The 14,588-nt window shown below is 35.5% G+C and overlaps 1 protein-coding gene across 1 annotated transcript in view; it reads left to right on the top strand.

Annotated features, from left to right (window-relative positions):
• The first annotated feature begins 2,202 nt into the window (after positions 1-2,202).
• Sema2a (Semaphorin 2a) overlaps positions 2,203-14,588 on the top strand; it is a 515,491-nt gene continuing 503,105 nt past the window's right edge. Inside the window, exon 1 of the mRNA XM_065367946.1 lies at positions 2,203-2,737. The gene's annotated coding sequence lies outside the window, so the exon portion shown is untranslated. The remainder of the gene's footprint in view (positions 2,738-14,588) is intronic.

The raw sequence follows: 14,588 nt of genomic DNA, 5'->3' as shown, positions 1-14,588 counted from the left end.
GAAAAACGAACTTGGGCAGCTGAAAATTTGGTTTTGGGGGTTTTAGACTATGCTCTTTCCAAAAATCGCGGTCCCGTTCAAATCGGAGCGTGACATCTCAAGACGTTGCCTTGTTAGAAAGAAGAAAATCGTTTTTCAAGTTTTTTCATTTTTCCAAGGGTTTTGCATGACCTAATACAAAAAATACGTATACGATTTTAAATTTGAGCATATTCAAAAGTTGTGTACGTACTTACTAGGTACCTACTTAAAATAATCTAAACAAAGTGAACAAATTTTAAAAACGCTGTTCTAGTTGTCAAGTGAATAGGTATTAATACCTACATATATGTACACTGTACAGGGTGCCCAGAAATATCGAGCACCCCTAAAAAAGTTTTCTACTAAAATACTTTGGTTGGTCACAGTGAATGATAATAATGATAGCACATGATTGGTGTTGGACTGGAGAGATAACATTCCACCAATCATAATTATGCATCTATTTCACGTTGCCAACCTATATTTTTAATGGAAAACTTTCTTTGGGGTGCTCGATATTTCTGGACACCCTGTATACTTAATCAGTTATCAGTTCATCGCCAACAATTAAAAAAAAAAATTAATTTTCAATATACCTAAATTTTAAAATTTGAAACCCCGGTAGGAAAGTGATGAATGGCGGTTCAAATAATAGATCCAACATTTTTTCTGTAGTCTTTTGTGACTTCTCCATAACTTTTTGTCGATTCCTCCTTCAATTTTTCCAAAAAGAGCCAAAGACGACTCACCCTAAAGTAATGTGCATGAATACAGTATACACACATTATTACATATCTGACATCCAGCCAGAACATCATACTTATACCTACCTACCTCAGTATCTATACATACGAGTAGTACATATGAATCAGAAAATGCAGCTATCCCATCAATACAATGTTGTTTGATTCAATTTTAGTCAGTATCCTGAATATCCCTATAAAAAGTTTTGGCTCCTGGATTTATTCTTTGAAATTGGAATTCTATAAAGGTGAAGGAAAGAGGAGCCAGGAGGGCTCTAGTAAAAGGCTCAATTGGTTCATTTGGTTCAAAAGTTTGTTTCTTCTGTTTTTTTTATGTCTGCCCACTCCACGGAATTTTATCTTGAATCTCTTCATAAATCAAAATTTCCAGGACCCAGGAGTTCTTTTTCAACATCAAATTGGTACTGTCTTGGTGACTTATCATCAGTTTATTAAAGAAAAAACAAAATACGAAAAATTGTATTTGGGGTCATTCATCTTTTAATTCATCTCTGTATTTCGGAATTACGCTCATATTTCCAAGAATAACTTATACTAGGATCGTGTAAAGAGCGACGAGAGGGTGTCTAGTTGTCACCGAATGTATTGCTGTTTTTAGTGTTGGGGGGCGTTGTGTCCGCTCACCTCGGCTTCGCCTCGGTTGCGCGGGTCGCTTTGTTGTTCATACTATGTCTGTTAACTTCCCTCGGCCTTCGGCCTCGGTGAGTACAGTTTTTTTATAAACAACCGCAAGTGCTACATACACGGTAAATGTCCAGCCTCCGTCTGAACTCACCAAGGGGAGTAATGCTCATCGAGTGAAATATAAATTTTAAACGGCTCGGCTTCGCCTCGCCTAATTTGGCATGCCATTTGATAAATAATATTAATAAATTTAATCATTGTTTGAAAACAAAAAAAAATAATTTCATTACTTTGTCTGTAAAAATTCAACTCGTAAAAATAAAAATCGCGAAAAAAAATTTTGAAAAAATTTGTGCCGTACGCGGGAATCGAACCCAAGACCTCTTGCACAGCAATCCGTTACCATAGCCAAGCCGCCACGGAGGCAGCTTGCCGGTTAGCGTTTTTTAACCGTTTACAAGTTGTGAAACATGGACGAAAACTACCCCCCCACGCGCGCGCACGTATACGCGTACGTACGTACGTGTACTCGCGTTCCCTCTCGTCGGTCTTTACACACTCCTCAAAATTTCCATTCCAGTCGCGTCAATCCCGGCTTCCCGGCTTCCAGCGGTACAACAACAAAAAACAAAAAAAAACCGTACCGAACTGGAACATTTCAGTGAAATTTCACGCCACCGTTCTTGTTAAGCCTGCTTTCGCGGTTCTTTGTCCGCTCGACCGGCGCGGCGCAGCGCGTAGAGGGGCGAAGTAAAGAATGCCATGAAACTGAATCCTGCACGCAGCTGTTTACTTTCGTCGTTTCCGAACGTGTAGGTTTGTATCACGGCGGTCCGTTGTTGACGTTCGTTTCGTTCGCGTTTTCGTAAAGATTTTTTCATTTTATGTAAAAGATTACAAATTATTTCGAAAAAAACAATGCTTTTTCGGTAGTTTAATTTACTATGGTGTTCGTTAGTGAATTATTACTCATCGGCATCGCGTCCATTGTGCAAATGTGTGCATTTCAAGTTTGAAAACCCCTATTCGACGTGTACTGCTGGAGGTTAGCTTTGTTTACAATATTCCATTCGTTTTCGTTGTTTTATATACTCGAAATTTTCGCTCCCTTTTTCCCAAACAAATTTAATTTATATCCGATAAATGTGTAAAATTCGCGAATTTCATCAGTTTTTCTTCAAGCGTGTCGTGTAATTGTTATCCGGTGCGGTGTGTTTTCTTACGATTGTGATGGTTTCAACTCACTTTGTTGTACTTCCAGCTCCAGTATTGAATGCTTGAAACTATACATAGCTTGGTTGCAGTATTATCGAATTACTATAAGTTTGGTACGTATTTTGTGTATTATTGTTGCACCGGTACTTATTATACTGCTGTTCCTTTTTCCAAGTTGTGTTATAGGTGTTATGTGCTCGTATTATTCGAATTATTTGATACCCATTGCTCATCTGGCTACATTATAATCTGGATAATGTGACGATTTAGTAATCATAGTCGCTCAAAGATCGTCTTCGTGGTGATAAAATCGAATATTTTCGTCTTCGGAAGGAAGCAGAGAATACCCATTTACACGTACACGTGAATTTGAATATCTCCAGTATTTTATTAATTTATTACGAGCGTTTAATCGCCCTCGTCTGGTCACTTCATTCGTTAATATCGGTTCACAGATGCTATTAAAGGGCTATATACAGCGGTCACTCGAAGTCTAAATGATTCCAACTTCTCCATAATATGTAGGAGATGAATTCTCCATAGTCATTCAGTCATTCTCCTTTGCTTTTCACGAGTATTTGTTCCGGATATGGTACGTGAGCGTATTTCGTACGTTAAAGAACGATTAAAAGTGGTCGTTGGTTAATTTCTATAGATAACTCGCGCCGGTTTCTGTATTCGTAGAAGCTAAGAAGTTGTATCGTATCGAAGATATACTACAATGCAACAAGTACAGCGACCAAAGTCGATAAATTAAACTTTACTTCACGTCAACTGGAATCATCGGATATTTTTGGGATCCCTCATCTTTCGAATAACCAATTAACGTTTTAAATTAAAGGAAAAATACCATCGGCTGTGGCGAAGCGGCGGCGACGAAGACTACGTTAACGTGCGACGTTCTATATTCACATACCCCTGTCCATTGATTAAACTTACGCCTACGTTTCGGCTGTTGAGTTTTTTTTTTTGCTGAAAATTTTGAAGCTGTATAGAGGTCGAGGTACAGTTTAGAGCGAATTAATTCGTCGACTGGGGTTGAGAAAATACGACTCTGTGGGAGATGTGACGGGAGTCGGCGGCGTCGTCATAAGCAAACGTATACTACTACATCATACTGCTGTTCTTCATCTTGTGTTGTACTACGAGCTGTGTGCTGTAGCTGTATACTCTTCGAGAAGAGCTGTTGGCTGCCTTCGAGATGCCGAAATATTTCCATCCTTTGTAAACTTTTATTAAATTAAAATGCTTTTCACTCGAGAACGCATAAATATTTTTAACGAGCTGTAAGTTTCGGTTTCTCTTACTAAACGCGCTTTTTCCATTATTGCTACACAGTCGCAGCTTTAAACGACTTAATGAATACAAACCCTTGCTCGTAGTCATAGCACACCGCCGCCCCCGCCTCGTTCGCCCTTTATATTTAATTATGATTCCACCTTTACTGGGCCAACCCTTATGAAGAACAGACAAATGCTAGCAGTTTTGTATGTATCAAAGAGACATACACAGTACACACATATCTGCCACCAGTATAGTAAGCTCTGGTTCTCTCTGTCTATCTTAGCCTATATGTATATATTTTTTTTAAATCAGAAAAACCGTTCCGGTGACGTTACGATGTACACAACGTTTCCATTTGCGTACCGTATTACCTCGGGTTTTTATTTATTTTTTCTTATTCGTCCTTGTTTCGCCTTTTTTCTCCTGTGAAAAGCGTTTCCACGTCGTGACAACGATGTAATTAAAAATCACGTTTAAGTGACGACCGACCACTTCAAAACTCCACGCCTGTGTAAATAAAAATACCAAACAAATAATTATTGAGGTGAAGGAAAAACTTCGATAATGATTGAATATTTAATCGTGCGCCTTGGTTCGCTCGACGACGGTTTCCATTTTCATTCGCTTTTGATTTTATTTCCTTTCAAAAACTTTCTTCCGGTGTAAGTATTCGAATTTGGAATTTTTTCGTGTTTTCTGTTCCATTTTGCGTTGATTACCATCGAGAAGGAATCCCTCAAATATGCATAGTTTTTGGAACTGGAATCTTCTTTATTTTCTTCTGTTTTTCCAGAAACAAATTTCAAGTTGTTGAAATACCATTTCCCCCCCCCACCAAATTTCTGAAAATTAATGATTTTTTTATATTTTAAAATCAAATTATTCTAATCTGACTTTCTTGTTCTTTTATTTTTTTAATTTATTATTATTTTGTTTTTTAATTGGGAAAATATTTCAATTTCTCAATTTCAGAAAAAATACCCCCCCCCCTTCGTTGTTATACATATTTCATGCGCGTACATTATAATCTGGAAAATTAGACATTTTTTTGTGTTTCGAGTTCTTATTGCTGGTGAGGAATCTAATTGTGGGTCTGGGTATGCAGTTCAAAATTCAATTTTGACCAAAGTCTGAAAAAAATCGCAAAATTTTCAATTTGTCAATTTTTTGGCGTTTGGATTAATTTTATAATTAGAGTATAATAAAAAATTAGTGTGTATATCTGTTGAAAGTATTGGAAATCAGTCAATTTTTGTAAGTGCTGGAAGGGGAAGGGGGATAAAACAAATTTCAAACAAATTTCAATTCCTCTTCACGAAGTATTCCTTCCATTTCGTAGACAAAAAGAAGTCGAAAAAGTGAAAAAAAACCACAATATGTGCTCAATTTTTCTATTCACTTTTTCTTTTCAAAATTCAAGGTGTCTATCAAATCATCAAAACGTCTTTCTTTTAGACTGCAGGTCATCAGAGTCATCAAAGTAATTAAAAGCTCATCCATTTGGTCAAAAATTAAACAACTAACAAAAAATTAATCAAATATTCTCAAAATTTAAAGATAAATTTGTCAAAAATGTAGAAAGTATTGTAAAAATTATTATTGAATTGAACTTCCAGTTACTGAAAGTTACCATAAATTGATGAAAAAGTTGATAATTTGGAAAAACTGCTTGAAAATTTGTTGAAATGTCATAAAAATTGTTGAAATTGGTCTAAAATTGATGAAAAATTGATAAAATTGAGCTAAATACAGCAAAAAATCCTAACTTTTATGTAAAAAAATTTGATCGAATATCTAAACGAAATTATGATTATCGTAGAAATTATTTGAAAGCTACCAAAAATTGATGGAATTTCAGTGATAAAGCGTAATCAACTCTAAAATTGTAAAAAATCCTAACTGACGGAATTTTTCACTATTTTCTCTTGATCAGCGCAAAAAATTCTTTAAAAATCACCCATCAAAAGTGAATTTGAATCACTCGTAATTTTAAGAAAAAGTCGCTCAAAAATGGAAATATTGTCATCCAAAAGTCATCAAAATGGCATTCTTTTTCATGTTTTTGATTTAATTGACACCTTGTTTTTGAAAAGGAAAATGAAAAGTCCAGGCAGGAGTTAGCAAAATTTCAAGTAGAAAGTATATGTACCTGAAAGGTGAAGAAAAATCAAGGAGTAACCTTCTTCAGACCCCTCCTCATTCCAAACGTTAGTTCTACCCTACTTCTACCAAAAAAAATTTGAAACAAAAATACCTACCTTTTTTTTTCAAATATCTGATCCAGAATTTCAGTCATTACGAATGGAAATTCGTTTTAGGGCAGCTCTCATTCCTCATATTTGAGGATATACCTCAAACAGATTTTTTGGGCGCAGGAAGGGTGTGAAAATGATTGATATGCGACTTTATGGAGAAGAAATTTTATTTTGAACACGTTTTGTGAGTGCAAAACTTGCTTAATTGTTGAAACTTTTCGATAAAAAATGGAAGAAATGTGTACAATTAATTTAATAATTTTTTGAAATAGGTACACTTTTTCCAAATTTGAGGTCAAAGGCTTTAGTGGAGGCAAATAAGCATCATATTTCGAAAATAAAAGCATTTTTGGCTACCAAAGATTTTATGATGAAAAATTGTCAAGGGTGGTCCCCTGAATAATCCCTGAGAATTACCACCCCACAGACCCCTTGCTAATTTTTTTATGGGGGGTTGAACCCCCCCAAAATGTTTTTTTTGCATTTTTATCCTCAGGGGTTGATTTTTCGTCAAAAATAGCTTTATTTTTGAGTTCTACGTCAAATTCCCGATCTAGTGACATATCAACTGTCCTTCTACCTCCAAGGGGGGTGGGACTAGAACCATTCAAATTTGAGGGGTTTTCTAAAAAACGCAAAAAATCTATCGGCGCGTACGAGGGGTGAAATGGGTCCCGAGAGTGTTTGGGTTAATACTAGCATGGAAGGTAGATACCATCGAGAAACTACCGCGTGAAAAATTTCAGATCCACACCACCTCCCCTTTTTGGGGAACCCCCCTTTTCCGAAATTTCAATTACACTTTTCTCAGCCCCATTTCAACCGATTTTGAAAATTTTTCAGGATGTTATGTATACTCTTAGTAGGTATCCCCACACAAATTTTCAACCCCCTCCCCTCATATTTACCCTCAAAATAGTGTAAAAATGTGTCTTAGGGAGAGTTGGGGGTAAAATGGGAATTTTGGGGGAAATAACTGAGTATTAATGAGTAGGGTGTCGTTTTCTTATGATTCAATACCACTGAGCACGAATATGACGTCAAAATTTTTGCTACACTCACCTAGCACTCCCCAGAGCACTTAGCCCCCTCAATTTTTACTATTGTTAAAATAGCATCAAATAAGTTGAAAACGCTATTTTGAGGGGTAAATTTGAGGGGAGGTGGTTGAAAATTTGTGTGGGGATACCTACTAAGGTTATACATAACATCCTGAAAAATTTTCAAAATCGGTTGAAATGGGGCTGAGAAAAGTGTAATTGAAATTTCAGAAAAGGGGGGTTCCCCAAAAAGGGGAGGTGGTGTGGATCTGAAATTTTTCACGCGGTAGTTTCTCGATGGTATCTACCTTCCATGCTAGTATTAACCCAAACACTCTCGGGACCTATTTCACCCCTCGTACGCGCCGATAGATTTTTTGCGTTTTTTAGAAAACCCCTCAAATTTGAATGGTTCTAGTCCCACCCCCCTTGGAGGTAGAAGGATAGTTGATATGTCACTAGATCGGGAATTTGACGTAGAACTCAAAAATAAAGCTATTTTTGACGAAAAATCAACCCCTGAGGATAAAAGTGCAAAAAACCCATTTTGGGGGGGTTCAACCTCCCATAAAAAAATTAGCAAGGGGTCTGTGGGGTGGTAATTCTCAGGGATTATTCAGGGGACCACCCTTGACAATTTTTCATCATAAAATCTTTGGTAGCCAAAAATGTTTTTATTTTTTCTTATTTGCCTCCACTACTTGCCCCATATAAGATTTTTATAAGAAGTGAAATTCTTCAGGAAGTATTAAAAATATAACTTTTGTTTGAAAAATTGTTTCGAACAGAATGCACAAACTAGACCCTCTTGAACTGGCCGAAAAATACGTTATTATTACTTACTCCGAACGAAATCGTTTCGGTTTGACTAGTTATATTTCAACTTGTGACTCTAGTCTTCAAAAAAGTGATTAAATGGTCAAAACTAGAGGTTCACTGAATTTTTGAAAAAAAAATCCATGAAAGCTCAATTTAAAAAATTTTTGATTTATTTTTATCATGGATTCTGATAATTTACTCATGCCTCATGTGGTCCAGAACCTTTAATCATTAGAAAATGCCCGTGAGCAATTAATAATTGATTTTTTTCCATCGAAACTCGGGTTCAGAAAAAATAAACGAGGGGTTGATTTTTTTTAGCTACATTACTGGATAAAATTTTATGTAATTTCGTTGTAGGTAGGTAGATATACAGCAAGCCATTCTTTTCTGACTTTTTTTTCCTACCAAAAAATCCATCTACGTTGTTGGTTTTAATTTACAAATTTTACCCACTAAAAGATTGTATGCACGTATACATTACTCGTATATCCCGAGTTTACATAATATTTACGCCATGTACAAAATCATCGTGGCTGTATTCATTAATATTAATAGCGGTTTTGTAGTCTGCGTAGTTTCCCTTTCCTTCTCGAATTTCATTTTGTAGCAAAATGCTGAAAAAAAATGAAAGCGTTTTTCCTAATTTACCGAAATATTTCGTATACTCGTGTAGTACGCGTGTAAATTTGATGTCTGTGCGAATAATTTCTCGGGTAGGAGAAGTTTGAAGGGTCAAGTACTACATACTGATGGACATAAGAGGATTACACGTACATTACATCTAGGTAGGTAGTGGGTACGTATGGCAATGGTCATATGTACTTTCAACGTCTGTCAGTTTTCCATTTCGTGTTCTAACTTATCTGTGTATGAAGAGGGATAATCCCGATAATTGTTCGTATAGTACATACGAAGAAAACATAAGGCTTATGGAGGATTGTCTAGGGGCATACGCAGCTCATTATAACGAAATGTCGATATCGATACGTGTCTCTGTCTACGATATTTTCACGCGTGTTGAATTGGAGTTTGTTGTCGATGAGGGGGACGAGAATGAGAGCGGTCTTTCGTTTGGGTCGGAGTCTCTTGTTTGCAGATTCAACGAGGGATTAGCTTATCGCCGAGTGAATGGTAAAAGCTACTACGCAAGGTCAAGGATTACGCGTTTTCCATTCTCCCTTGGGATGGTTTTTTGATTTTTTTTTTTGTCGCCCTTGTGTATTGGGTGTTGGACTGTGTGTTGATGGTAATTGGGGAAATATTCGGTGTATTGAATCTGTAGATGTGTGAATTATGAAGATAGATGGAATCGGTGTATGGCTGTATGCCTAATAAGGTGTCCTTTTAAAAAAAATCTCTATACTCGTACTTAATGTACAATATTCATATAGTAAAAGGTTGAATCGATTATTCGAGTTAATTGATAGATTGGTATCATAAATGAGAATTCAAAAGTTTAATAGTTGTCTAGCTTTATTTTTGATCTCTTTTATTCCTATGTAATGAATAGAAATTTGTTACTTTTAATGTCTTGTCAAATCATAAAAATTGTTTCCCTAAAGTTATCAAATTGCGTTTATGAGAATTCCGATTTCATCTTACAATTTTTGAGAAACACTCATGACGCATTGGTCAAGATGGATTTTCCCAGCATTTTCGAGATTGAAGGATTTGATGATACTGAATGGATAAAAAAAGAATTATTAAACTAGGCCAAACATCCTCAACACTATTTTTTCGTGGTCCAAAAATATTAATTTTCAAAACATTTATAATTTTTGAGCCAAGAAGAATTATTCGTACTTTTTTTGAAACTCAATATTTTTCAACTGGAGGAAGGGAGTGGAGGGGAGAGATGATTCTGAAAAAATAAGAAATGAAGATTTATAGCAAAGTGCAAAATTGGCTTGAAGGTTCCTCTGAAAATAATAAAAATTTAAGAGCACCAGTGTAATGATCTATTTTTTTTCAAATTGAAAATGCGATAGAGCTGTGAAAAATGCTCGAAGAATTGACAAAACATTGCGAAATTTGAGAAAGCCATAAAAAAATTTATAAAATGATTCAAAATTTCTCAAAAATTACTCATTGCGAAATTCAAAAAAAATTGCGAAACATGCCTATAATGTCACATTAAAAGTGTCGAAAATTGTGAAAAAATTTATGAAAGTAGATTATGAAAATAAATTTGAAAAAATTGCATAATATTATTAATATTTCAAGAAGTGAAGAATTGACGTACAAATCATTAAAATTTGAAAAAAAAATTGTTAAAACATGTTGAAATTTGTATAAAATATCCAAAAATGCCTACAGATCAGTAAAATATCTGGTAATGTGGTCAAAAATTTTACGAAATTGACTTGACAGTTCATGATTTTTCCGCCAGCTAGCGTTGCTTCTCACAGAATTTCCTAAATGAACAGGTAGATATGTGTAGAAAACCACCTTATGTGTTATTATTGTTCACTTAGATAACGTCGTTTTCTAAACACTACTCCATATAAACATATTTGAAAAAACACCTTATGATTTATGATTCAGCAACTAGCCAACGCCGTTTTTCAAAAACAACGATAAATGTTTACTCAAGTGCAAGTATTTAGCAAATCGCTTTAATGATTATGATTCTCTGTGTGGCTAAAGTTGTTTTTCAAAAACTGCATCACATCAAATAGACATATAAATATATTTGAAAAACAACTTTAAGAGCTGCGATGCTCTCCATTTAGCTAACGTTGTTGCTCAAAAAGTATCTCAAATGCAAGAATTTGAAGGGAGAAAAACTCAAAGGGGTTTGTACCTACGATGTAAAAACCGATGCAAAGATTCAGTCGGACTCAAAAATTAAAAAAATTAAAAAAATTGAAAATAAATTAAAACATTTTAAAAAAATAAAAAATTTAAAAAACTAAAAAAATTGAAAAAATTCAACTTTTTTGTTTTTTGGCATTTTGCAAAGTATCCGCAATCTCGACACTTTTCCAAAAATTTCTCAACTCTGCAACCCTGAAATATGCCGTAAATTTCAACAAATTTTTCAAAATCATTTTTAAAAATATGAAAATAATCTCGAAATTGACAGGCAAATTAATGAAAAGGAAGGGGTGAGCGGAGGGGGGGGGGAGAAATTTTAAAAGTACATAATCCTTTTTTTTTCAATTGCGCTAAAATGCCGTGTTTTTTTTCTTTTTCAAAATACCAAGAATTTCTTTAAAATATTGAAATTACAACAATTTTTCAAAAATTTACAAAATTTGAAAGCAGTCAAAAAATTGTGAAAGTTTCCCGTCAAATGTGCCAAAAAAATCATTTTTTTTTTCAAAATCGCCAAAAATTTTAAATTGCAAAAAATTTAAATTTGCTCGAAAATTGTTGAAATTTTCAAAAGTGAAAAATTCTGAAATTTCTAAAAACTTTTCATTTCCTAAATTTTGCAAAATACTTATCCGTAATTTGCATCAAATTTCGTCACAATTCAACAAATTTTGCTTATTTTAAGGTAAAATCGGTGGGGGGGGGGGAGATAGTACTTTCATCATTAGATCTAAATCAGCCTGTTCTTAAGAGAAATCTCAGGTGGCACTTTCAAACATTTTTGTTTTTTTTTGTGTGGAAGATGATTTACTTACTATGGATCTTTCACCCTGAATTTTCATTTCTTTTTTCGTATTTTCATCAGTATAGCAGGTGATTTTAATTCTTGCTGATACCAATCTTACATTTTATTCTGTATCATTTGTTAACCTGATCGGTGAATCTTGTATGTAGTAATACGTTGTGCTATCATCTGGTGTACAATATTAAATTACAAAGGTGCGTTCTCCGTGGTCAACATCCGCTCTGGTAGCCAGTTGGGTTGAAATCTCATTAAAATATATGATGTGGCGGTACAGAACTACAGAGACAGAAGACGCGACCGACGTCGGCATCGTTATTCGTACACGCAGCTTTAGATCGGCCATATTGAAAATATCACTTATTTATTCCACAGTAGCAGAGCATATTTGATTATATTTATCCCGCGTAATCCAACCCTTCTTCTATCGAATCAAAATCTCTCCTCATGCTGCTTTCCTATGCATCATCTGTATAATAAGATACAAATATGGTATATAAGTTGACAGGGCGAGTTTTTAGATCGGTATGCGTATATGAGTTATCTACGTATGTGCCATGGTATAGTTATAGGGACACTTATAAACAGTTTTGACGGATGAACGACGAAAGCACTCGTTTTAATTAAAACTTGGAATATTTATTTTGCATTGTCGGGCGGGTATATAGTGTATGATGTAACCCGACTCTCGAGACTCGAATACTTCCAAGTAATGGCTTTCGGCACAGATGAAATTAAGAGGTGAAAAGTTATAATGCAGTTAGTCTATTATACAACGTATAAATAAGAAAAGGGGAGGTGGTGTTGATGAAAATGCACAGATTAAGTTCTACTTTAGCGTATTGTAAAGTTCGTTTTACCTTACTATATACGCTGTTTTAGGTACTTCTCTCCATCGGCGACGACGAGCTTGTATCGCTTTTCACGGTCTCTTTCTCACACACATACTCCATTCTATACACGAAGGCAAGAAATGCGCCAAATAAGCTTCTAAATTCGAGCCCTTCTTTAACGTCTTTGTCGAGGACGACGAAGACGCGTACTTTTGTAATTAAAAGAGATTCTAAAACCATTAGTTGATTATATGGAAACGACGATGTAAATAGATTAAAATTTTTACCAAATTCTCTGTGCTCGCTTTGCAAGTTGGGAACTGGAAATCTGGCGGGAATTAAAGGTAAATCGCGGGTATAAATTGTATCTGGTTTCGAGTATTTGTTGAAATTCTCACCGGTGTAATGCGATCAGGCAGGTGGGATTTTTGCTATATAGTGGAACTACGAGTATAACGCTGTAGGAATGAAAGTGAAAAAAGCCCGCCCCCCCTTTATACACAAAAAAAGCAATCTCATTTACATCGCTTTTAATTTTCTCGCTATTTTTGGCGCGCCAAATGCGGAAAAAAGCTCTCGATCTAATTTCTTTTTCGCGAATGTACCGACATAAAAGGAAAAAAATTTCGTTGCTATAGTTGGCGTGTTATCTACGCGAGTTTTTTTTTTTCAATCAACCTAATTCAATTTCATTCGAGGTTAAATTTCAAAGTAAAAACATCTTTTGGAATCACTGCCAAAAAATAGAAAAAAAAGAGGCATCATAAAATGAAAAAAAAAAAGAAAAACGCCGGCCCGTTGAAAATTCGTAAAAGCGATACCTCGCAACTTTCATCATCGTGCATCTGTCTTTTTAGCCGTTCACAAGGAGACTTAAGACCATAATGGAATATCCTCCATAAAGACATTTGGCTAAAAGCCAACTTCCTAAACCAAAAATAATGCAAATCCTTTTACACGAATTTGAATATACTGTATGAAACCTCTTCTCTTCGGTTGCATTTTACCCCCACGTGATATACTACCTATTTCCTAACTGGGCTCGATAAATTCGCGAGGAGAAAAAAATCCATCCGAATTTGGGCGAAAAAACAACCTATCCGACCGACGACGATGTGTTGCGCTTGTGTGTGTGTGTGTGTGTGCTTGTGACCAATTTCACCGGCGTAGATAAATTATTTAAAACGAGCTCGACACTTCGGTGTGTACCGACCTTTCCTGCCCCTGTTTGTCTGCTGCCTTTAAACCGCATGCTACAAACAAACAATCTCAATTGACTCCTTTTAATCGCCTTCATTAATCCCCTATACCGTAGAGCATCCTGTTTGGATTCGAGCACGATGCTGAGCCGCCCCACTTTCCTGCTGTTCATCATCCTTCTTTAGTACATCGTCGTGTACAGTGTGTAGTGTGTAGTGTATAGTTCACCTTGTTTTGGCACCGATCCCTATGGACTATGCAGTCGTAAATCCCTTAGCAACGTGTCTGCGTGCGAAAAAATACGCACGATAAAAAATATGCTGCCAAAATTTCACTGCTGTTTAGTGTATTTTCATTGCAATGCTCGTGTTCGGCTGCAAAGGGGAAAGAAATAGCCGACGACGCGCCTGGTCAATTTCATTGGAATTCGATTTTCTTCTTGGGCGTCGCGCATCAATCACCCGCATGAAAAAGGAAAAGCAACATTTTGAATACATTTACGAACCAGCGACTTTGAGTGTGTGCATGAAAAGAGACGAGTGAAAAAAAATAACATACAGACCTCCATTCGTACAATGGTGTATGTGGATAATATACAGGGTGTCCGGTAAATTTTCTGCGAGCTTTAATGTCGGAAGTTGGGCAAGTTTAATTGCACTTATGTCGTATGATTTGCCTGAATTTTTCGATTTCAGATATCAAATTATTAAATATTGACCTACCAGGTATTTTTCATATTTAAAGAAAATATTTTGTTGATTTATTGTGTGGATTATTTTTGTAGGGTGATTGGAATTTTATGAATTGGAGAGTAGTTAAGGAGATATTTTTTGTTGTTATTTTTTTAAAATGATGATGATGAGGAAATTACGAGGTAGAATAATATTGATTGCATTTCAACCTTTCACTCA

Source organism: Planococcus citri, chromosome 5, assembly GCF_950023065.1.
Source record: "Planococcus citri chromosome 5, ihPlaCitr1.1, whole genome shotgun sequence".
NCBI classification, from domain to species: domain Eukaryota; kingdom Metazoa; phylum Arthropoda; class Insecta; order Hemiptera; family Pseudococcidae; genus Planococcus; species Planococcus citri.
The sequence above is the reverse complement of the archived record's forward strand: the minus strand, read 5'-3'. Positions and strand labels throughout refer to the sequence as shown.